We start from the raw sequence: 26,403 nt of genomic DNA, 5'->3' as shown, positions 1-26,403 counted from the left end.
ACTACAACTCTAACGATCTCGTCGTCGATGGGACGTAAAAATCTAACTTTCCTTTCCCTTTTTTCTGCACAAATTCTCACTACAGTTAGGCAACGATATAGATACATAACTGATACATTACCTACTTCCGGAAGGAAGTCAATAGTATACCAACTTTACTAGACTGTTGACAAGAAAACAGTGTGGAATGTCCCGGTCTTTCGCCACACGTAGTATTAAGAATAGGAATTCAGGGCGTCAGATAGGCGATATTATGGTGTGGTTTAACTGCAGAAGAATTTGCCTATTACCGACTACAAATAAAAAAAAAAAAAATTCCACCAACATCCTCTTTGGCAGGCTTCCACCTTATTCTGAAAATAATGTTGGCGACTAACAATACGGATTTCGTCAAGGAAGATCTACTGCTAATCAGATATACAAGAAACGTTAAATACGAAAAAAGTAAGGAATTTTGGATCGATACACATCACCTCTTTATATATTTCAGAACAGCCTGTGACAATAATGACTGAATGATCTATATACAGCAATGGATGAGTTAGAGACTCCTAATAAACTGAACGTCCTAGTGACATTAAGATACAGAAAATGTTACCAACTACTGTACGTAAGAGTAATATTGGAGAGTAAAAATCACTTCAGATGCTGGCATAAGCAGATGACACTGATGTAATTGCGAGACCGCCAAGACTAATTGAAGAATCCCTTACAAATCTTGAAAGATCTGCCAAAAAGATGACTCTATAGATAAATGAATAGAACACTAAGTAGATGCTTGTAACTAAGAAAGATTATCGTAATGAATTATTCATAGGCGCTTACAGAGTGTCTACGGAGACTGACAGTGAAAAAAGCACGGTGAGTCGTTGGGCGAGGCGTCTATCATCATCGCAACAAGGTAACAAGGTTGCGCAAACACGTCACTCATGCAGTGTTGGAACGTGTGGACACGCTCATTCACAGAACATGGTACAGTAAGTCTGATGTGGGTAGTTTCACTTATGTTGAGTCTGAAGTCAGCAGTGATATCCGAAACCGTGTTACGCGGCCTCAGAAAACATCTGAAATCTATGTTCCTGTTGAAGAAAACTTAAGTTACGATGTACAAAGTTTTAGTGTGGACGATGCTAACAACTGCTGAAACCTGGATACTAACGAATTCGATGAAAAGTAGCTTGGCATATTTGAAAGAAATTCTCGGGATAGTGGAAGAAAATGGCGCCTGGTGGAGGAACTTCCACTATGAATTATAGATTTGTACAATGAACGAGACATTGTAAGTTGCATTGATATTAAAAGGCTGAAATGGTCAGGATGTGTACTGAGACCAAGTGAAAGAATGGTTAAGAAGATATTCAACGCTGTGCCTGAATGAGCCAGGACGGTTGGAACCAAAGCCAGTGTGGGAGGAAAGTGTCAGAGGGGACACAAGTAAAATTGGAATTTAGAATTGGAGGAACAGGCAAGAAGACCAAGGTTCACAAAGAGTTACCGTGCCTTTCATTATGACGGTGATGCTGATCCAGTAAGTCATTAATTTTTACACTGTAGGATTCAGTGCTGTTTACCTGTTGAACTTAACATAATAACACTATGGTGCTATTGGAATATGGTAGACTGCGAATAAGGGCAAGCCAGGCGAAGAATGGTATATTAAGACCTCATCCAAACGACCCTTTCTCCTCACTGATGCTGACTGCCCGCGAATCGGACGGGCTGCTAGTTCAGTGTTACTCGTTCTATTCTCATGCAAACGTTCCATTCGTTACCGAAGATTAAAAGTTGACATTGCATCCAGTAACAGCATCTCCTCCTGTGTGGCTCGTTCGCCCTGCAGCTTCCGTTAGATGGCGTCCTGTGGCGGTACACAAAGGACCGGGCCACGAGACAAAGGCAGAGCGCCGAGTTGTGCGGATTATCCCGTGAATGGGCGTGAAAATGGCGAGCTGCTGGCGTGCTCGCCGGCAATCACGGCGAGTATCGACCCAGGGCCCGTGGCCCGCCTGTAGCCACGGCCACGCGTCACCCACCCTGTGTGCGCTCTTCACGTCCACACGTGGGGGCCTCTATAGGAAAACTCTTCAAACCGCCACTTACTCTAGAGCCTTCTTTATTCGACATTTTGAAGAGATCGAGGGCATCCCAAATCAGGCACTTGTTCGAGATTGTGACACTCGTGCAGTGGAGCTATACAGTTTAAATTACGTAACTTTTGTGGAAAAGATACAGCGCATCTTGACGCAGTCCAATAAGTATTTCGCTTTTATGGTAAGAGAGGTGTTCCAAAGAAAAGATACGAAACAACACTATGGGTATAGCTGAAGCCTTTAGGTCAGAGGCCTGAGCACAATTATCCCATTGTTTGACGAGCCCCAGGATTCCCAGAAATCCTGTGGCTGTGACAGGAGCCAGTCGTCATACTCCTTAAGTTCGCCGTCCGAGCTGAAGCGCATACCTTTGAGGCTTTTTTTTAGTGGTCGAAACACATGATGTCGCATGGCGACATGTCTGCGCCGTAGGGCACACCCTCAAGCTGCTCCCACTTAAATTTGACCTTTACACTTTGTGTAACCCTGTAGACCCGTGGACGCGCACGTCATCAGGGAGCTGAGCACTCTCTCCGTGAGCGGCCCACGACTTGTGCTCTCGATGGACTTGCGTAGCCTACCAAGTGTTTCACAGCACACCTCACTGTTGATGGTTTTTTTTTTGTGCTAGAGGAATTCGATGAGTATCGGACCTCCACCGTCGAAAAAGACTATCATCTTGTCTGCTGATGGGACAGCTGTGAATATTTTTGGGGGAGGTGACGACGCATGATTCCCTTGCATGTATGTCTCACTACGTTATCCCAAAGCGGCATATGCAAATTTCAACCGGGTTGTTTGTTGCGACGTTTCGTACCTTTTCATCTGAACACCACTTATAATTTTAATTCTTCACTATGAGGAGTGTATAGTTGATGCCTAAGTTAATCTTCTAAGGCCATTTTTCAAATGACTCTTCAAAGATTCTGCTCCCTCTCTTGCATTCCTTTCAGCCAACAGCAGTCTATACAATTAATGTATGACTGATACAGACTTTCATTTTTCAGACAATGCTTGAGTATGAATAATTATGCGAACGCACATATCAGAGAGAGAGAGAGAGAGAGAGAGAGAGAGAGAGAGAGAGAGAGAGAGAGAGGTGGAGACGAAATACCAGACAGGACTTGATCGTTAGCTACGAAGAACAAGCTCCGTTTGGAGAAGCAATTCCATCTCGTCGTTTTCAAAGAAAACCAAATAATTCTTAAATCTAGAAAACCGAACGAACATTTGATCTGCCGTTCTCTCGAGCAGGCTCTAGTGTCCTAACTGATGTGCTACTCCGCACTACAATCTGCAGAGAAACTTACATTAAGATGAAGAGAGAATACGTAGAGCAATGATATTGTGTCAGAAGGGGCCTTATCCATTAGAACTGCAATATATAAAATATATAACACCAATCAGAATACTTCTGACTGGATCGGTGTGTTATCCTGGATGGTATTAGAGTGAGGTACCAGTCACCTCACGAGGACTGCAACTTTAACAGCAAATGAGAGGGAAAGCATCTGTACGACGCCTATTGTGCAAGTCAGAGCAACTTAACATGTTTAGCTATGTACTATCTACAAATGTACGATATCGTGTAGGACGAAAAGAAACAGTGTACTGATAATCGTGCACGCTGATAAATTATTCTTAGCCATAAAGTTATCTATGAATGTAGATAAATGTCGAAGATAAAAATTATAACATTGCAAGTTCTTTATACACTCTCTTCATCAGGGAATGTAATTTTGATATACAATGTTCAGAAAAATTAGCACAGCTACCGTCCGTGTCTTATATTGCGAGCAAACAGCTATCAGCTGAACAGAGAATTCAAAAGTGAGTGATATGTCACTAAATGCAAGTAGCCACAATGCCTACGTTATGGCAGGACTTCGATTATGAAAGCACAAATAATTTTCGGTGGAAGTTCAGTTTGCTTATAGAGAAATGCTAACAGCCACCATTAACTACCCCCAGTACGGTCATCTTCCCTTCGTTTCGGTCAGAAAAAACAGCACCAAGCTAAGTCTACTGAAAAGTCTAAATGTAATTGCCTGTGAAACTCTTTATTAAAGCGGACGCTTTCCTATAGTATTAGTGAAAGATAGCCTCATGTCGCATTCTAAATTAGTGTTAAAATACCGAATGAAAAAAAAGCACTGAAGTATGTATCGTGCGCGCCTTGTGAAATAATAACTAGTATCCAGTTCATATTACCGCAGAATTTTTTAGAAGCGTTTGCAGTCGTGAATAACTTTGTTGCTACAACAAATAAGTCGCTTACGCGGTTAAAATGTAAGAGGTTCTGCCTTAGGGAACAATGTTTAAATTTTAAAAAAAAACGGTGAAAATTCAAGTGGCAATATTCTGCAGTGAATATAGTAGCTATCTTGTGAGACAGACCATGAGGATAAAATCAGAGAGATCGGAGCCCACACAGAGGCATACCGACAATCTTTCTTTCCACGAACAATACGAGACTGGAATAGAAGGGAGAACCAACTCAAGGTACCCTCCGCCACACAACGTCAGGTGTATGCACGTAGATGTAGAGTAGAGACTTTCTGTATGTCACGTCTGGAAGTTTTGTTCAAGAATTTCAACCGCCTGAGATCAAAACGATGAAGTGTACGATCGTCGTTACCTTTCTTGTGGGAATATGAAATTGAACCGTTAAAGTATGAAAGAAGAGAGAGTGTAGAAAGTAACTGTCGTCAAGGCATGGATCCTGCGTATCTTACCAAGCAATAGTTATCGTCAATGATTACCGTATTGTTTGAACTCGACAGCGTCATATTACCTTCAATCTCGTATCCTCGTGGGAACTGGCAACATTCTGAACGTGCGGTAAACACCCCCCCCCCCCCTCCTATTCTAATCACGATTGATTCTAAGGAAGAACGATTGCTCCGTGTGAGCTCAAATCTACATTATTTTACTTACATGGTCTTTTCGCGATATATAAGTAGGAGAAAGCTACAGACTGTTTGGCTCTTTTAGGAACGTTCGCGCTTCGGAATTTTAACAGTAAGCCACACCCTGATGCCCGAACGCCTCTCTGGCAGCGTTTGCCACCTGTGTTGGCTGGGCATCTCCGTGTCGCTTTCGCGCTTATTAAGGGAACCCGTAAAGAAACGCGTTGCCCTTCTTTGAGTTTTTCCTCTAGCAATCCTGTCTGGTACAGATCCCAGGCTGAAGGGCGCTATTAAGTTACTGATCAAACGAAGCTTGTATGCTGCCTCATTTCTGGATGGCCAACATTTCCTGAGGATTCTTCCGATGAATCTGCCTACTCGGTTCGGAAAATCACAATTTACACTTCGTGACATGATATGTCGAGAAGGGTATAAACTGGTAACTGTGCTGTTTGAGGAGGAATTAGCTGTAACATAGTCAACTGCAACATTTTGAATTCTTCGGGGTCTGCAGCGGTATCGATGTGTCGTAAGGAAATTATATGTATAGTAAGCCAAAATGCTGCTACATTCAAACACTTTTTATTAAGATGTTATTCTCTGGTGTTATGCACCTATTTCGTTGCTTGTATTTCTGCATATCGTAAGTATACCGCAGACGAAATTGTTACTCTTTGTACATGTAACGCCTCGGAAGTGGAACTTATTGCTAAGCAATATTCGCTAAGACCCATTTAACAATTATTTGTAAGTTCGATGACTTCAGCTGACACCGAAGTCAACGATTTTGACGTAGGTGTTAATCGAAGCAGTAGTTATTCAGAGATGAAGAGGGTTACACAGCATAGAGTAGCATGGAGAGCTGCATCAAACCAGTCTTCGGACTGAAGACCACAACAACAAGAATTACAACAACAAAAATTTTGGGATTTTGTGGTAAGGACTATGGGGCCAAACTGCTGTGGTCATCCGTCCCTACGCACTACTTAATCTAACTTAAACTAACTTAGCTAAGGACAACATGCACACCCATGCCCGAGGGAGGACTCGAACCTCCGACGGGGGGAGCCGCGCGACACGCGACAAGACGCCTTAGAACGCACGGCTACGGCCAGCAACAACAATAGAAAGTCCTTGAATACAGCAGCGTTTTGACTTACTATACAAATATGCTCTCACGATGCATGGCACTTGAAGTAACGTGTGTGTCTTTTTTTTTTTTTTTCCCCACACACAACGTTTACGTACAGATATGGCCTTATAACAACTGGTGCCGAAAGACTAATAAAGACGCTAGGCTGACATTCTAGAGAAGCGAGAATCAAACCCTAACACGTTCTTCTACAGCCAAACCCAGAATTTATCAATATATTCCAATGAATTCCAGGAACACAGTGAACAGGGACAGAAGTGTCACTAAATTCATCCTGATCCTAATGAACTATGGAGACCGGAGTAGAAGTGACAAAGACCGATCAATTACATTAGCCGACGGCAAAATGAAACACAGAGCCTGGTTTATTTGCGCCATGAATCCTTGATCTTTGAGTGTCTGTTTCTAAACTTGTTGCCAGTGGATGGCTCCCTTGTTTGGAGTTACACGACACAAAGCTAAGTAAATGATCCATAGACAGCGCAATGAAGATCCTGTGTTCGTAGAGGACTGTCCCTTATTTGAAACAGAAATTTACATCACGATTTAAGAGTAATTGTGACAATCTGACAATTTGTAACATTTTGTTACTACTATGTAACTAGCATTCACCTTTGAACGAAGGTGCGACGTCTTGTACAAAATTATTCAGGAACAGGAACGCGAGTGCAACAATGAATCATGTATTTTGAAGATTAAACCTCCTACATCGTGTGATACATGTCTCGACTGGCAACGACATACGGGCTACTGCCAGATCAAAAGTTATAGCTTGTAAAGCCTATAGATCAGTGTCAGTTTCAGTAGAAACGACGCACAAGCAGGACGTTTCCATCTGTTGGTGGTGGTAGCTGAAACGTCGCTATAAGAAAAGAAATTTATAAGTGATGCAGACGGCCTTAATCACAAAAAAATACCAGAATGATCGCAAATATATTCAGGAAATTTATTTTCTTTATTAATGAAATAATCCTTTTACGTGATAGAGGTGTTTACTATTTAGGATAGTTATATGGCATACGAAATAAACTGCTTAATAAGGAAACCTCAATTTTATGACAATATTTGCTGTTGAGTTCGTTCCACAGTTTTCATCAACTTTTGAAAGGACATCAAGCACTATCATAAGATGCTCTTAATAATATTCTTTAATACGCAACCAGTATTCACCAAAGACTATTTTCCAGTACCCGTAGTAAAAACATAATGAATACAGCAATGTGGGTGAAAGAGTATGTTTCAAATTTTAGCAAAAATACAAGCAATATTTACAACTGCATTCCGATGTAATTTGCTATGAACCATAGCTCAGAGCACTGACTGCGGCCTATGTTTTAGACGAAATCCGATCGCGATTATTATTATTATTATTATTATTATTATTATTATTATTATTATTCAGACTATTTCCCTGCATTCACAGTTAAGGTAACATGGCTTCTCGTCACGAAGTTCTCTGCTTTCCAACAACTACTTGTCCCAAAGCTAATTCTTGCATGTGAATGAAAGTTAACTCACACGAGTGAAAATCATTTTATGCCGTAAGAAAAGATTAATAAAGCTAATACATTATTGCCAATTTTATAATTACATGTTTTCTTTTTTTTTATCAGTAATGTAAAGCACCCTTCATTCGATAACATATTACTTTCATGACCAAATTTAAAATAACAGAACACATCACGGGGAAGAAACGTCATACAGCACACTGGCTATCAAGGGCAGAAAATTGTTTGCCTCACAGACACAAACTAACCATGAACAGTCAAATAAAAATGGTTCAGGTACTTTTTAAACACAGAGGTGTATCTCTCTGTGGGCGTGGCTGCTTGGAATATGACTTCGATAACACGTAAGTGGAGGGTCGAGGCTTGCGCGCACTGCTGCGATACAGACTACGCTCCAAACAGCAGACTCACCACGGTTTTTTCGGGAAGCGGCGGTCACCAGGCGCTCACCTCCGCGTGTGTATTCGTGCAGTGGGTGCGACCGACTGGAACAACGGAGCGCGCGCGCCCACGACAGCCGCTATCTAATCAGCACCTCAGTCACAGGCCGATACACCGCTGTCTAATTAAACACCACACTATCTGCCGCTCCATCTTCTGCTCACACGGACACCAACGGGACATCCTTGTAACTTACACTGTGTCGCTGTTCAAAGGGCGAACAAGAAATTCGGCAGCTACACTTCGAAGCTATGTGCTATGCAACGCAAGTACAGAGTGTAACGATATGTTTGCCTCACTGCTTTTTTTTCCTTTGACTAATTCGTGCCTGATTTTATTCTGGCAAGCTCAGTAATGTATGTAAATACCGAAAATGTAAATGTGATTCAAAAAGTACTTAAAGTGAAGTGAAGCGCAGCTGGACAGCAAGAAACTCCTTAAGCGCGCAATCCCCGCAACGATAGTACAGGGTGGCGCGGGGAAACGGGAAATTTCGAAATAACGTCATTTCCATGAATAAATTCATAAAACTAGTAATTTATTAACGAAAGTGAATGTATTCAGTATGTCTTTACAATCAAAATGTCCAAAAGTGTCTCTCTACTTTTTAAAGATGACATCGGAAAGATGTGCTCCCATTCGGCGTTCACACTCTAACAGCCTGTTATGAAAACTCTGGAATGCGCGGTGTAGCAAATCTTGTGGAATGGCAGTGATTTCGTTTTCAATGTTCTCCTTCAGTTCATGGATTGTTGCAGGACGTGTACGGTACACCTTGCCTTTAAGATATCCCCACAGGAAGAAGTCGCACTAAGATCAGGGGATCTCGCAGGCCATGCAATGTCACCGTTACGTGAAATAATGCGTCTTCCAAACAATTGACTAACTGCTGCCATCGATTGTCGAGCAGTGTGACGTGGCTCCGTCCTGCTGAAACCACATGTTTTCAACGTTAAGAGTAAGCTCGCACAGTCTCGGTGCAAAGAATGTTTGAAGCATTTCAACATATCGAGCGGTTGTTACTGTCACTGCACTACCATCCTCAAGTTCAAAAAAATATCGGCCGATAACACTATGACATGATACAGCACACCATATTGTGACCTTGGCGCTATGTAGTGGTCGCTGGTGAAACTCACAAGGATTGTCCTGTGCCCAATAACGAAAATTCTGTTTGTTCACGAATCCGTTCAGGTGGAAATGGGCTTCGTCTGATATCCATAAGCTACCAAGGAAATTTGCGTCCTCGTTGATTTTAGCCAATATCTGGCTACTAAAATCCATACGTGACGCTGGGTCTCGTTCATGTAAGTGTTGCACAATCTGTAACTTATAGGGATGGAAATCTAATTCGTGCAGTATTCTTTGTAAGCTTCGTCGCTTAATCTCTAGCGAAGATGCATGCTGTCGAACGGAGCGGCGAGGACTTCTCTCGATTGCAGCTCTAGCAGCTGCAATGTTCTCTGGGGTACGTACCGTTGGAATGCCACCTGGAAGTTTCTTTTTCAAGGCAGATCCTGTTTCTTCAAAATGCGCACCCACGTTGTAATCGCATGCGCAGATGGGACACGTCCATGACGTCCAAGCTGGTAATGCGGCAGTCGCACTATCACCATTTTTATAAAACGCTCTCACAGCTACTGCACGTTCCGCACCAGTCCAATTCTCCATGATTACTAAATGGCAATGCGTTCACATCAATTGTGCAAAGTTTCGAACTTCTGCCGCCGCTACAGTGCTGCCAACTGTAACATTCAAAATCTCCCGTTCCCCTGCGCCACCCTGTATTAGAGAATCTTTGAGTATGGACTCAACCGTCGCTCAGAACGTATTGTTACATTTGATAAAAAATGATATTTTAGTGATAAAACCGAGTGAAGTATGATAAGAGTTGCAAAACATTTATGTATACAAATTTTCTGGAAGTGAAGAATAGAAATATCTTGTTTTTGGAAAAGGAGGTGAACTTCATTGTCGTCGCCGTCTATTAATTGACAGACTTGCAAGTGTACAAAGTTCACCAATTTTGATGTAGCACGACATGTAGTTTGAAGGAAGTTTGTGTGTCAAGCAATCTCCTTTTCTCACGAAAATCAGATTGCTGTTTGATCTTTCTTTCCTACAACAGTGGTCCCTTAGGTATGAAAAGCTACGAATACATGGGCTCAAAGCTATCCGCAATACGGCCAAGTAACTGACAGAGTCGTATTTTAAACCTTAAAGAACAATAATTTCCTCCAAATTGCAATACTTCAACAACTGGTGCAGAAGCTGATCATTCAAGAAGGCAGCAACCAAAATTCAGGTACCAGTTACGACTTCAAGTAAAGATCTCAATCAAAAATCAGTCTCTCTCTCTCTTCTTTCCTACAACAGTGGTCCCTTAGGTATGAAAAGCTACGAATACATGGGCTCAAAGCTATCCGCAATACGGCCAAGTAACTGACAGAGTCGTATTTTAAACCTTAAAGAACAATAATTTCCTCTAAATTGCAATACTTCAACAACTGGTGCAGAAGCTGATCATTCAAGAAGGCAGCAACCAAAATTCAGGTACCAGTTACGACTTCAAGTAAAAATCTCAATCAAAAATCAGTCTCTCTCTCTCTCTCTCTCTCTCTCTCTCTCTCTCTCTCTCTCCAAACACATATATAAATATAATATTATTTAAAAAAAGTCATTTTACATGAGACAGAGAAAGATATGACGGTAAGAACAATCGACACGGCTTACATGAACATAAAACGAATCTTCGAAGAAGTGCAGATGGAAAAGGTCTATAGAAGGCAGAAGAAATGGCAAATAGATGACAGTAGTAAATCGAAGGACTGTACGATGGATAGGGACAGTCCCAAAGTGTAATAGGAGGGAGAAATAGGTGATCCAGCAATGCGCTCACAATTTCACGGGGAATTGAATTATCTGACCTGAAACACGTACCAGGAGCCGACGACATATCTTCAGAGACGTAGGAGATTCAGTTAGTCTACATAATATACGAAATGGGTGACTTACCAACTGATCTCTAGAGGAACACTGTGATCACATTACCACAGAAGACGCGTGCGGATAAATGGGGAAGTAATCCGATGAATTATAGACCCGTATCACAAAAGTCAATTTGCAGTAGGCATTTGGAACGTATACTGTGTTCAAACATTATGAACTACCGCGAAGAGAATGATTTTTTGGCAAATAGCCAATACCAATAAGAAAATATCGTTCTTGTGAAACACAACTAGCGTTCTATTCGCACGAAGTAATGAGTGCTAACGACAGGTCAAACTGATTCCATATTTTTACATTTCCAGAAGGCTTTTGGCACGTTCCTCACAAGCGACTTCTGATCAAACTGCGCGCCTATGGAATATCGTCTCAGGTGTGTGACCGGATTCGTGATTTCCTATCAGAAAGGTCACAGTTCGTAATATCTGATGGAAAATCGAGTAAAACTGAAGGAATATCTGCCGTTCCCCATGGAGTGTTATAGGACTACTACTGTTCTCGGTCTACATAAACAATAGAGAAGACAATCTGAGCAGCTCCCCTTAGATTGTTTGCAGACAAAGCTCTCATTTACTGTCAAGTAAAGTCATAAGAAGATCAAAACTAACTGCAAAACGATTTAGACAAGATTTCTGTACGGTGCGAAAATTGGTATCTGCCTTTAAATAACGAAAAGTGTGAAGACATCCTCATGACCACAAAAAAAAACTAAATTTCGGTTACACCATAAATCACACAAATCTAATGGTTGTCAGTTGAATACCTAGGGATTACAGCTACAAACAACTTAAATTGGAGAACGAAATGGCTCCACGCACTATGGGACTTAACATCTGAGGTCATCAGTCCCCTAGAACTTAGAACTACTTAAACCTAACTAACCTAAGGACATCACACACATCCATGCCCGAGGCAGAATTCGAACCTGCGACCGTAGCAGCAACGCGGTTCCGGACTGAAGCGCCTAGAACCGCTCGGCCACACCGGCCGGCTAAATTGGAGACCGATCACACGCAACGGTGATAGTCGCCCACTACCAGGCGTTTCAGCTTTATGGTGGGCGGTGAGTGGTAGTGCTTTAAGAAACATTTTCCTTAGGTTTTCACAAAATTTTAACATAAAACGCTTGGCAGTTAATAATGATATGCCTTAACTCTCAGTAACACACATCATAAATTTTACACAGTAGAGTTACTTTCCTACTTTAAAAGTAATCATTATTTTACAGCAATGGGCTGTTAGAAAATGTTTCTGTTAACAGAGATGCAAAAGCGGAAGGTAGGAAAAAAGGTTGTCTACCCCTAACATAGATAAAGTGGTAGGGAACGCGAACCAAAGACTGCGTTTAGTTGGTAGAACAATTTTGAGATGCAACAGGTCCACTAAAGAGACTACCAATATTACGCTTGTCACTTTTCTTTTGGATTATTGCTGCGCGGTGTGGAATTCGCATCAGATAGGATTGACGGGAGACATCTAAAAAGTTCAGAAAATGGCGGCTCTTTCTCTATTATCGGGAAATAGCGGAGGTACAGATACGATACGCAAATAGGGGGTGGGGGGGCCAACCATCAAAACAAAGGTGTTTTTCGTTGCGGCAGGGTCTTTTCACGAAATTTCGATCACCAACTTTTTTCTCCGAATGCGAAAGTATTTTGTTGGTACCCACCTACATAGGGAGAAATGATCTTAGTAATAAAATAAGAGAATTCAGAGATCGCACAAAAAGATTTGCGTGTTCGCTTTTCCCGCGCTGTTCGAAGTGGAACGGTAGAGAAATAGCTTGAAGGTGATTCGATGTAACCTACGGCAGGCATTTAATTCTGAATTTCAGAATAGTCGTGCGGAAGTGGAAAAGGATGAGTATCGTGACAGGTGACGCTTGTAAACTGTTGACCAGAATAATACGCAGAAGAACAAAAGGAAAACTGAAGTACTGTAAATAAATCGGTTTGCAATCAGGAACGAAAAAGGTATCAGAGAAATAATTCTGCCGATGCACTTTGTAATGTTAGGTAGAATTAAGAAAAGTTAGGAACCTTCCGAACATTTGTGGACTTATAAAATGCCGTCGTCAACATAAATTTCGATAAGAGGGCAACAATAAGATTAGAAAGGAAGTACAATAGTCTCCAACTTCTTCAAACCCCGGGTGGAAGGTCATGAAAGAAGAGGTCATGTTAAAAAGGGTGCTGCAGCTATCCAACAGTGTTGCTCAATGTGTACGTCGAAGAAACAATGGAGAAAGTGAAAGGCAATTTATGAGAATAGTGCAAAGGAAACACAAAACAATGATACGCTTTACACACAAGATAATTTTCGTTGTGGGATGTATCGAAGGCTCAGATCTGCTGAAAGGGATGGAGAGCATACACAATATGGCTTAGGGAAAAGGCGAAGGTGATGAAAAGTACCAGAAGTGAAAATAAAAGTTTTCCTTAACGCCAATATCGGGAACGACAGTATAGCGGTAGAATTGAATCAAGGTTATACAGGATAAGCAAAGCAACGAAGACGTCAGAAGTAGATTGGCACAGGAGGAGAAAGATTTCTTCGATAAAAAAAAATTAGTAAATATATAAATCAGCACTCTTGGTTTTAGATGCTGACATGAAACTGAGGGGCTGTTCCTTGAAGTATTCGTCTGGGCCACATTATGATCAAAATGACGAACGTCAAAGACATATGATCACCAAGCGTCCATCATTAGGTCCTAACGTCGTGGACTTTCCTGAAGAAGTCATTTAGCAATAAAAACACTGCATAACTGAAGGCACAAGTACGTATTTCTACAAATTTATATTTCAAATACGAAGGTAACAAATTTTCACATCCAGAATTAATTTTCTCTCTGATTTGAAACTTCCAGGCAGATTTGTGTGCGGCACCGAGACTCGAACTTGGGACCTTTGGCTTTCGCGGGCAAGTGCTCTACAGGCTGACCTCCCAAACTAAGCTCACGACTCGCCCTCACAGCTTTATTTCCAGCAGTGCTACTAATCCCGTCGCGTGCGCGCTTGTGTATGTGTGTGTGTGTGTGTGTGTGTGTGTGTGTGTGTTGGGGGGGGGGGGGGGGAGGGGGGGAATTATGCTTCCTTGCAGCAAACAAACGTGTGAGCCCAGTTTTCAGTTAGTGTTACTCTATCCTGACCTGGAAGGGAGAAAACAGTAAGTTTGACACATTTGGCACAAAGGATGAGAGGGAATCCGGAAACTTCGGACCAATGATTTTAAAATGATCATACGTAACTATCTGGTTGGTTGTTTGGTTATATTGAGCTTGAATCGTGTGCTCTGTGGCCATTTTGATATTGTAAACAGATCAGCATCGAAATTCGCGATGGCTCTCCTCAAGTTAAATGGCTTCTCAGTCATGTTGGAGAAGAGAAAGTTGACGGAATTGTAGGGAAATATGGTCTAGGAGATAGAAACGAAAGAGGAAGCCGGCTAATTGAATTTTGTGCCAAAAACAAGTTGGTCATAGCGAACTCCCTTTTCAACCACCATAAAAGAAGAAGGTACACGTGGAAAGCCCCAGGAGATACTAGAAGACACCAAATCGACTATATATTAGTAAAATCGCGTTTTAAAAACCAAATCAAGGATTGCAGAAGCTACCCGTCTGCGGATATTAATAGTGATCACAACCTTGTAATGATGAAATGCTTACTCAAACTCAAGCGATTAGAGAGAAAAACGAACAAAGTATGGAACAGAGATAACCTAAAGTCTGAAGAACTAGTGATCCCTTATGCACGGAAAACTGATGAGATGGCATCAAACATTATTCCCGGGAGTACTAACGAGGAGTGGAAACAAATCAAAGAAGGCATACATAAAGCAGCAGAAGAATTTATTGGGAAAGCCAAACCTGTAAACAGGAAAGAGTGGATAACACCTGAAATAATTTGTCTAATGGAAGAAAGAAGACTATACAAAAATGCCTCTGACGAGCAAAGCGAAAACAAATATAGAAAGCTTAGAAACCAAATAAACAGAGAATCTAGGAAAGCAAAAGAAAATTACCTCAACAGCATTTGTAAAGAGGTGGAGGAAAACATGGTTAAAGGAAAAACTGACTTGGCCTACAGAACAATAAAACAAAACTTTGCTAAACGGAAAGTAAAATCTTCAGGAACTATAAAGAACAAAGAGGGCAAGGTACTATTTGGATATGACACGCTGAAGAGATGGCAAGAATACATTGAAGAGCTATATCAAGGAGACCCTCTAACAGATAATATGATAGAATTAAGCGAAGAAGTAGAGAAAGAAGAACTAGGGGACACAATTCTGAAAGATGAATTTGAAAAAGCACTAAAAGAACTACCAGATAAGAAAGCGGCAGGTGTTGATGATATACCTTCTGAACTAATTAAGAAATCAGGAGACAAAATGAAAGCTACATTACTGCAACTCATACAGAAAATATACAAAACAGGTGAAGTTCCTGAAGACTATCAGAAATGCATCATATTCCCCATACCTAAGAAAGCATCTACTATGGACTGTGAAAACCATCGAACACTCAGTCTTCTTTCACACGCATCAAAAATTCTAATAAGAATAATTTTGAAAAGAGTTGAAAACCAATTGAATAGCACTCTAAGTGAAGACCAATTCGGTTTTAGAAGCGGTGTAGGGACGAGGGAAGCAATCTTATCTTTAAGACTAATAATTGAGAAACAAATTTCCAAAAACAAACAAGTATTTATAGCCTTCGTAGACCTCGAAAAGGCATTTGACAATGTTGTATGGCCAGAAATGTTTAGAATTCTGAAGAAGGCTGGTCTGAAATATAATGATAGAAGGATAATCTTTAAAATATACCAAAATGAAACAGCCTTAGTTAAGAAGGAAAACAAAGAAGAAACAGCAAGAATAAGGAAAGGAGTGAGACAGGGATGCCCACTATCTCCAGTAATTTTCAACGCATATATCCAAGAAGCAATAGACAAAATAAGAGAGAATATTGAAGTAGGAATAAAACTTAACGGAATGAAAATAGATATGTTGCGATATGCAGATGATATCGCCATAATTACAGAAAGGAAAGAAGATTTAGAAGCCGCACTCAATGAAATGGAAAACACCTTAAAAGAACAGTATGGAATGAAAATAAATAAGAAAAAGACTAAAGTGATGGTGAGTGGCGCCCTGAACTACAATGAACCCATACGAATAACAATAAAGGGAGAGAAACTAGGGCAGGTTACAGAATTTAACTACTTAGGTAGCAAAATAACAGCAGATGGAAGGAGCAAAAGTGACATTAAAAACAGAATACAACTTGCCAAAATAGCATTCAATGGAAAAAGAAACTTACTGACGAGTAGAAATGTTAGTTTAGACGTAAGAAAGAGAGTCATGAAAACCTATGTGTGGAGTACAGCCCTTTACGGATGTGAAACTTGGACTAGTGGAAAAGAAGAAAAGAGAAGATTAGAGGCATTCGAAATGTGGTGCTACCGGAGAATGGAAAAAATCAGCTGGCGAGACAAGGCTACAAACGAAGATGTCCTCAGAAGAGTGAAAGAAAACAGATCTCTTTGGCGAAATATACAGAAAAGAAGAATAACCTTCATAGGTCACATTTTACGGCATAACAATTTCATTAAGAGAATATTAGAAGGAATCATTGAAGGAAGAACTCGCCGAGGACGACCTAGATTAAGCTACATTCAACAAGTAATAAATGACATCGGGTGCCAGACCTATGCAGATATGAAGAAGAAAGTTGACAAAAGAACGGAATGGCGTGCTGCTGCCAACCAACCTGTGGGTTGATAACCGAAGAAGAAGAGTCATGTGCAACTGGAGGCATACGTGCCATATTTGCCTTGGGATAGAACTCAGACATGTGACTGACTCACAAGAAAGAGCTTATCACAATCGGACCGTAAGGAACGCCTGATAGTACTTGTCTCTGTTCCCATTTACTAGTTCCAAAACTTACTCATTGTTTGTGGGACATCAGATACAAGCAAAGCCAATGTATTGTGTTTGGAGAAAAAAACGTTGTTGAGCTTGGTAAGTAAACTGTCGATTTCTACAACAAGGAACGTTTTGCTGAAATACAAAAAGCGCTTGATGGTCGGCTCTTGTCTGTCCATGATCAGCGTCAGGTTGTCTGCTACTTTTATTAATGCAGAAGTCTTTTTGAGATATTCTGAGATGTAAGTTATTCGTCGTTAATTAATCGGTAGCTTAGACATTCACAATCTATTCTAAGACGCTGTACAACATCACAAAGATATGAAAGGGCCGGTGGCCAGAATATGCAGTTGCAGACTTCTCGCTGATTTCACAGTTCCCCGTGGCAGTGAGATAGTCGGTCTATTACACGTTATTGGGGACGCTAGTGGGTGAACAATGAACTTGACCATGTGCACTGTTAACTCCATCGCCATCGCTATCAGTAGGTACGTGTGATGGAATTCTGAGAGATATTGTGCACTGATGACGCCTATGTATGGCGCAATGCCAATGGCATATGGATAAGGCGAGAGGCAGGTGGATAGTTGGCGTGACGCAAGTGAATCAGGTGCATGCGTCACGGCCGTCTCGTATGCGTAGGCGTCAACTGAGTCACGGCGATTCGTGATATGTGGACGTGTCTATCCCGGTATTAAGAGCTACTGGCTACGACCGGTCCAGCTGCACAGGAGTAAAGATGACGAGAGGGCTTCCTAATTTCGCGCTTAGTAACGGAAAGGAGAATTATGGAATAGTAGGATCTTCATGGAGTTTGAGGCCTTAGAGGAAGCAGTAAACAAAGTAAATGGAACAACACAGAGTGAAGATGAACTATAGAAGCAGACTGCTATCTCATCTCGAATCTCCTCATAATTACGAATATGTTCTCTAGTTCATATTTACACAAATTATGGAAGAAGATTCGTAAGTTAATACAGCTGCATACACAAATAATATTGATGAAAATTGGTTCTGGTGTTACTCTTAGATGAAGAGATTAACATAGAAGGGGAAATCGTGGCGGACCACATCAAACCGTGAGAATATTATGGGAAAAACCTGTGTAAACCATGTGAGGTTCAAATGGCTCTGAGCACTATGGAACTTAACATCTCAGGTCATCAGTCCCCTAAAACTTATAACTACTTAAACGAAACTAACCTAAGGACATCACACCGAACGTGGCGGTCGCGCAGTTCAGGACTGAAGCGCCTAGAACCGCTCGGCCACAGAAAACAAAAGTAGAGTATCAATAAATATGCTGACTAAAATTGCACGTGTTGCACTGTGAACGTTTCGAGCGAACGCTGCCACACACATATAAAGTATTACCACACTTATGGTGAAACGTGTTCTGACCAGATGAAACTACAATCGTCCGGTCACAATTGTCGGTTCTTTGAGAGGTCTGGGAGATGGTTCATTTGTAACTACAACAGATGAAACATTAGTACAATTTATTACATGAAAAGATTTACTTAACTTGAGACACTTCTTTGCCACAGTAGAAAGTAGAATATTTACAGCTGTCATTGACTATGAAAGCAGCATTTGATGCATACAATCACAAACTGTTCTCCTGAAGTACAATGTTCAAATTTAATTGAAGCACACCTTCATCTGAAACTTCATGATCGTTGTTCTTTCATGATTTTGTTGACTGCTGAGGCTGAGGTCTCAAACAGGGGTGAGCTCTTGCGTACTTGACACTATATTTGACCTCAGGGTGATGGCGCTACCACGCTGAGGGCAGGTGTGGTCTTCAGCAACACGTCCCATACACAATTGCGGATTGCAGCGAGCCCTCGCCAATGTCTGTGATATTGATTCGCGTTGCCGATTTTGGTGTGGCACCGCGACTTCTAGCTGATACCACAAAAGTTTCATCCATATTCGAGCTTATTTTCAGTACAGAAAACGACGGTTACTACAAACGAAGAATGGTGTGAGTACGGATGGCTTTTCTTTGTGTCTAACGTTACTCGAACTTTTTTGGTGCAGATTACAACACAGCATGCCCTGAGGGCATGCATGTACAGCTTATAACCATCGTCCAAACTTTGAGGAAGGTCCAACCATTGGCATGGAAAGGTAACTGGTTGTAGTGGTACAACAGCAGAATGTATGGTCACGAGATGGACTCAGGATGACAATGTAGTAACAAGGGAAGGCACAGGTCCTTCCAGAAGGACCACACCATGAGGAGATTGTATGATTATTCGATTGACTCTGACAAGTAGATTTATTACAGTAGCTGAAATCCAGAAAGAGATTACAGGCAGAGTGTCACCACAAACGGTTGGGAACAGATTACTGGCAGGTAGGTTGGGATATCAAGTTTCCATGAGTTGTTAACAAAAGCCCCATATCACAGACAACAGGAATATGCCTGGTATAGAGCTCGAGTCAGTTGGGACATCGAGTGGAATTCAGCGGTATTCAGCGCTGAATCTGGCTTTTGCTTGTGGTGATCAGATTGACGCCACTATGTCAGTTGACAACCTCGTAAAACGTCAGAGGGAGAGGCGACTGTCGACACTGTACAACACTTGGAATCTGAGATGGGGAGCTGCTGGATATGTTAACAGAACCGATTTAGTATCTACTGAAGAGAGACTGAATGTTCGCTAGTATCTGGCAAGAACGGGAATTCACGACCAGTGTACCAAATGACATATTTCAGTAGGATACTGCAACACTCCACACTGCAGTTGACAGCGCGAACACCTTGAGGAATGTACGGAACCTTGATTGATCTGCCTGATCCCTGATGTGTCTCTCCTGGGTCATATCGGGATTTCGATGGGAAGACGTATTCTTTCATACCAGCCAGCAATTTTCAAGAACTGACATAGCACGTGTTTCAAACATGGTAAGAAATTCCTGAAGATGTCACGCGGAAGCAGTTTCTTTCCAGGTCACAACGAATACGATCATGTACTAGAGCCTGTGGGGTCACACTTCACATCTTAATGAAAAAATTAGTTCCAAAATTAAGGTGTAATCGTTTAATATTCGCTATGTGAGGAACAGAAACAGTCTGATAAATCGGCCTGGTGATTCATGGTGTAACACTTTCTCCTTGTCAGTGTAAGATAATGATGATGATATTTGGTTTGTGCAGCGCTCAACTGCGTCGTCATCAGTGCCCGTACAGATTCCCAATCTTGTCACAGTCCAATCACACCAATTATCCCGAATGATGATGAAATGATGAGGACAACACAAATACCCAGTCTCCGGACGGAGAATATCCCCGACCCGGCCGAGAACAGAACTTGGGACCTCGTGATCCGGAGGCAGCAACGGTCAATGTACGACTTCGTGCTACATACGGTGTGAAAGTTGATAATTATAAGATGTTTAGTCCGCCTCGGTAGCTGCGGGATCAACGCGACAGATAGCTGACCGAAGAGGCCTGCGTTCGATTCCCAGGCGGGTCGGAGATTTCCTTCGCTCGAGGACTGGGTGTCGCGTTGTCCTTATCTTCATATCGTCATAACTGACACGAAAAATCGCCTACACAGGGTGTTACAAAAAGGTACGGCCAAACTTTCAGGAAACATTCTTCACACACAAATAAAGAAAAGATGTTATGTGGACATGTGTCCGGAAACGCTTGATTTCCATGTTAGAGCTCATTTTAGTTTCGTCAATGTGTACTGTACTTCCTCGATTCACCGCCAGTTGGCCCAATTGAAGGAAGGTAATGTTGACTTCGGTGCTTGTGTTGACATGCGACTCATTCCTCTACAGCAACAGCATCAAGCGCATCAGTACGTAGCATCAACAGGTTAGTGTTCATCACGAACGTGGTTTTGCAGTCAGTGCAATGTTTACAAATGCGGAGTTGGCAGATGCCCATTTGATGTATGGATTGGCACGGGGCAATAGCCGTGGCGCGGTACGTTTGTATCGAGACAGATTTCCAAAACGAAGGTGACCCTACAGGAAGACGTTCGAAGCAATTGATCGGCGTCTTAGGGAGCACGGAACATTCCAGCCTATGACTGGCGACTGGGGAAGACCTAGAACGACGAGGACACCGGCAATAGACGAGGCAATTCTTCGTGCAGTTGACGATAACCCTAATGTCAGCGTCAGAGAAGTTGCTGCTGTACAAGGTAACATTGACCACGTCACTGTATGGAGAGTGCTATGGGAGAACCAGTTGTTTCCGTACCATGTACAGCGTGTGCAGGCACTATCAGCAGCTGATTGGCCTCCACGGGTACACTTCTGCGAATGGTTCATCCAACAATGTGTCAATCCTCATTTCAGTGCAAATGTTCTCTTTATGGATGAGGCTTCATTCCAACGTGATCAAATTGTAAATTTGCACAATCAATATGTGTGGGCTGACGAGAATCCGCACGCAATTGTGCAATCACTTCATCAACACAGATTTTCTGTGAACGTTTGGACAGGCATTGTTGGTGATGTCTTGATTGGGCCCCACGTTCTTCCACCTACGCTCAATGGAGCACGTTATCATGATTTCATACGGGATACTGTACCTGTGCTGCTAGAACATGTGCCTTTACAAGTACGACACAACATGTGGTTCATGCACGATGGAGCTTCTGCACATTTCAGTCCAAGTGGTCGTACGCTTCTCAACAACAGATTCGGTGACCGATGGATTGGTACAGGCGGACCAATTCCATGGCCTCCACGCTCTCCTGACCTCAACCCTCTTGACTTTCATTCGTGGGGGCATTTGAAAGCTCTTGTCTACGCAACCCCGGTACCAAATGTAGAGACTCTTCATGCTCATATTGTGGACGGCTGTGATACAATACGCCATTCTCCAGGGCTGCATCAGCGCATCAGGGATTCCATGTGACGGAGGGTGGATGCATGTATCCTCGCTAACGGAGGACATTTTGAACATTTCCTGAAACAAAGCGTCTGAAGTCACGCTGGTACGTTCTGTTGCTGTGTGTTTCCATTCCATGATTAATGTGATTTGAAGAGAAGTGATAAAATGAGCTCGAACATAGAAAATAAGCGTTTCCGGACACATGTCCACATGACATACTTTCTTTCTTTGTGTGTGAGGAATGTTTCCTGAAAGTTTGGCCGTACCTTTTTGTAACACCCTGTATAACTTCGTACCAGGGTATGGCTTGACCCTCATGAATGTTATGAACTGTCGAAGCACACTATCGTACCATCTTTCCACTGTTATGATGGCTGTATGGGCACATACCGAAAGTCAATAAATTTAAAAAATGATATTAGAAAAAATGATATGATTAGAAAAAATGATATATTTAGGAAAAAAGGTATGATTAGAAAAAAATGGCTTGATTAGAAAAAAATGGTTTGATTGGAAAAAAATGGTTTGATTAGAAAAAAATGGTTTGATTAGAAAAAAATGGTTTGATTAGAAAAAAATGATATGATTAGAAAAAAATGATATGATTAGAAAAAAATGATATGATTAGAAAAAAATGATATGATTAGAAAAAAATGATATGATTAGAAAAAACGATATGATTAAAAAAACGATATGATTAAAAAACGATATGATTAAAAAAACGATATGATTAAAAAAACGATATGATTAAAAAAAAACGATATGATTAAAAAAAACGATATGATTAAAAAAAAACGATATGATTAAAAAAACGATATGATTAAAAAAACGATATGATTAAAAAACGATGATTAAAAAACGATGATTAAAAAACGATGATTAAAAAACGATGATTAAAAAATGATGATTAAAAAATGATGATTAAAAAATGATGATTAAAAAATGATATGATTAAAACATGATATGATTAAAAAATGATATGATTCGCAGATGAAGTTGTCTTTATTGCATGAAATAAAAATGATTAAATAATTTGGAGATTTTACCGAAAGCAGACCTCAGTTGACACTCAGGATAGCATCGAACAGAAGGGTGTTTTCACGTACAAAAATGTGTGTGATATCTTATGGGACTTCACTCCTAAGGTCATCAGTCCCTAAGCTTACACACTACTTAACCTAAATTATCGTAAGGACAAACACACACATCCATGCCCGAGGGAGGACTCGAACCTCTGCCTTATCACTGTAGTGCCCCTGACCGCTCGTCTAATCCCACGCGGCTTCACGTACAGAGTGGGTTGTAATCATTAGTGTGAGATTTTTAACTTTAATAATTTTTTCGAGGTCTTTGAAAATATGAACAAAAACATAAACATAAATGTAAAATTAAAAATACCTCCAGCGGTCACATGCTCCTTTTTCTGTCGTGCTGCATCACACACACTATCACACACTGTGAACACGGAAGAGAGCAAAGATGGCGTCTGGAATCTTATACGCGCAATGAAGATACAATACAATAATGTTGCCCACAATGGAAAAACAAAATACTATGTTGGATCAGGTCTCAAAGCATTGTAGAGATCTTTAGTAAAGCGCCCTCACCTCCTTTGGTTTCTAGCCGCCTCAATTAAAAAGTGGTTAACAAAACCGAGGTGCAGTTGCTAGCAAATGAACTATTGTCTTTGTTGCCTATATAAATATTTTTAATCCGCCTTGGGCTAATGTGTTTCCAGAGATAAAGTTGCTCTGCTGCCTTAGAGGGAAAGTAAGATCGCCGCGAGGAGCGCAACGCGGCTAACTGCTGGAGACAGAGGGGTAAGTGGATTAGCCGAGAGCTCCGTGCGCCGGCAGAGCCTCTTCCTCGCCTAAACGCTGCAGTTCGTTGGCGACACCTCGCGCCACTCCGGCTTAGCGCTGCACTAGCTAATGGGCGGAGAGGGGAAGGGGGGGGGCAGTATCTCCTGCCCGACTCCCACTGCCGTCTCCTCTGCAGGCACGCGCGCTTGTCGCTCCACAGTGAGATTTACGTTAGGCACAGTCCGCCAAGAAGCGAGGACTGCTTGCAAGTTTCCTACATCAATCAGTGCCGGAGCTCACCTTATGTGGTGGTGCGGTTGGCCATTTTCTGTGGAAGGGCGATACGACTATAAATTCAGTACTGCTATCCCAAAATTAGCGGCTTTCTTGCGCATGCTTTCTTATAGCTTCCTCCTCTACTTACCAAGCGAAGCGGTAGTGATACACACTAGCCTCGCATTCGACAGGACAGGAGTTAAAATCACAGCTCGACCATCAAGGATTAGATTTTCTTTGGTTACCCTAAATCGCTAAAACGAACTCCTAGAGGATTCCATTGAGAAAGAATACAGCATATTTCCTTCCCCCATCCTAAAATGTGCTCAGTCTCGTCATCGATCAGACAAACTATAAGCATCCTTCCTTTTAGATTTTTTTTTACGTCTCTCATCTTGCCACATTTCCGAAGGAAATGTTTCATCGGAATACTCTGATAAATTCTGAACTCCATCCGACTTCTGAGTCACCACTATCTTTGTGAAAGATAACAGGAAAGTGAAGATGGCAGTGTACTGCTAACGAGTACGCCGTATCCCAAGGAGCGTCTACTCATGGTTCGTGTTGCAAAGAAATTAATGTTTGCTCCGATCATCGGAATCGGTTAATGATTCATTCATTGGTCGCGTCTCCGCCAACACTGTATGCTGTGCCATACGAGATTAATCCCAAAAGTAAGGTCTCCTATTTTTTTATAAGTGCAGAACTCTGTTTGTGTGGCAGTTGGTCACACTGTTATAAAGAGTGCTTCACGCGCTGTGTGTAAACATGCGCACGCCGCGCTGAGGCGCTCAGTCTTGGCTTGGCAGCCGTTGAGAATGGAGCTCCCGCTGGATGTTCCCGCCAAGTGCGAATTGAGCGCAGTTACTCAGTTTTTGAACGCAAAGGCCACTGCGCCGATTGAAATCCATCGTCAATTAACGGAAGTGTAAGGTGTGTCGGGCACTGATGTAAAAAATGTTCTTAACTGGTGTAGAGAGTTTGTAGCTGGTCGGACCGAAATTCACGACGAACAAAGGAGCGGGAGACCGTCTTCTGAGGAGACAGTGTTGAAGGTTGAGCAAAGCATGCGTGAAGATCGGCGGATCACCCTGGATGATCTCTGCACGTTGGTTCCTGAGGTTTTCCCGAAGCACCACTCACAGAATTTTAACGGAAACCTTGAACTACCGGAAGATGTGCGCACGATTGGTGCCATGCATGCTGACTGAGGACCACATGCATCAGCGAGTTGATGCTTCCCGAACTTTTCTTCACCGCCTTGCAGCCGAACAGGACACATTTCTGGACTCAATTGTCACGGATGACGAAACCTGGGCATACCACTTTACACCTGAGACCAAGCAACAATCACACCAGTGGCGGTATTCTTCTTCGCAGCATGGCGGCGAGCTGATATGCCATGGGCATACAAAAACTGCCACAGTGTCTACAAAAATGCATCGATAGAAATGGTGATCATGTCGAAAAATAGCTAAATGTTCAACCTGTTAACTGATGTAAACCATTGTAAAAATAAACAGGTCTATTTACTTATAAAAAAATAAGAGACCTTACTTTTGGTATTAAATGGTTCAAATGGCTCTGAGCACTATGGGACTTAACAGCTATGGTCATCAGTCCCCTAGAACTTAGAATTACTTAAACCTAACTAACCTAAGGACAGCACACAACACCCAGTCATCACGAGGCAGAGAAAATCCCTGACCCTGCCGGGAATCGAACCCGGGAACCCGGGCGCGGATTTGGGATTACCCTCGTATATAGTGAAGAGGACGATTTAGTGATGTATAATACCGGTTTAATACTATAAAAAAAGAAAGAAAGAAAAAGTCATCCGTCTAGGAAAACATACCGCACTATAGAAGATATGGTGAGGCTAGCTTTCTACGACGACTCACTATGGAAATCACTTGCTTCCCCTTTATCACAAGCATGTTAGTCTTCGGTTGTGATATTCTGGAATAAATTGTTCAACTTGTATCGAAGAAAATACATATTTCAGAAAAGCCATACCAATGTAGCAGAAAACTCATTTCAGAGCTATCTAGGCTTACACTGTATTTCAAACAAACGCACACAGGGGTTGGACAGAAATACTGACACACCGCTAGAACTGCACACTTTAACATAAATGCAGATGCTAGACAAGCCTGCTGGTTGCGCTGTTGTATCTGACCAAGAGCAGCGGCTGTGCGATGCCCTTAATAATTTGCAAGTGTCAATCCTGGTCAGAACAAAGCTAAGTGAATTCGAACATGGGCAAATTGTTGTCACTCGTATGAGGGCTGCCGGGTGCTTCCACATCCAAAGTAGCCGAAGTGTTTGTGTATCAAGAGGTCCCGTATCGAAGATTTGTACCGTATACGCGAAAAGTGGAAAAACTTCCGCAAAGTCACAATGCGAGCGAAAGTGTGTGC

General features: G+C 41.9%; 1 protein-coding gene across 6 annotated transcripts in view; it reads right to left on the bottom strand.

Moving 5' to 3' along the window:
• Positions 1 to 26,403, bottom strand: part of LOC124549186 (skin secretory protein xP2-like) — a 573,354-nt gene that overhangs the window by 196,742 nt on the left and 350,209 nt on the right. Inside the window, exon 1 of one of the 6 annotated variants that reach the window (XM_047125230.1) lies at positions 8,072 to 8,138. The exons of the other annotated variants lie outside the window; for them this stretch is intronic. The gene's annotated coding sequence lies outside the window, so the exon portion shown is untranslated. Of the gene's footprint in view, positions 1 to 8,071; positions 8,139 to 26,403 lie in introns of those variants that run through there. 6 annotated transcript variants of the gene reach the window in all.

The sequence above is a fragment of the Schistocerca americana genome, chromosome 1 (genome assembly GCF_021461395.2).
Source record: "Schistocerca americana isolate TAMUIC-IGC-003095 chromosome 1, iqSchAmer2.1, whole genome shotgun sequence".
NCBI classification, from domain to species: domain Eukaryota; kingdom Metazoa; phylum Arthropoda; class Insecta; order Orthoptera; family Acrididae; genus Schistocerca; species Schistocerca americana.
This window is presented reverse-complemented; position numbering and strand designations above follow the sequence as displayed.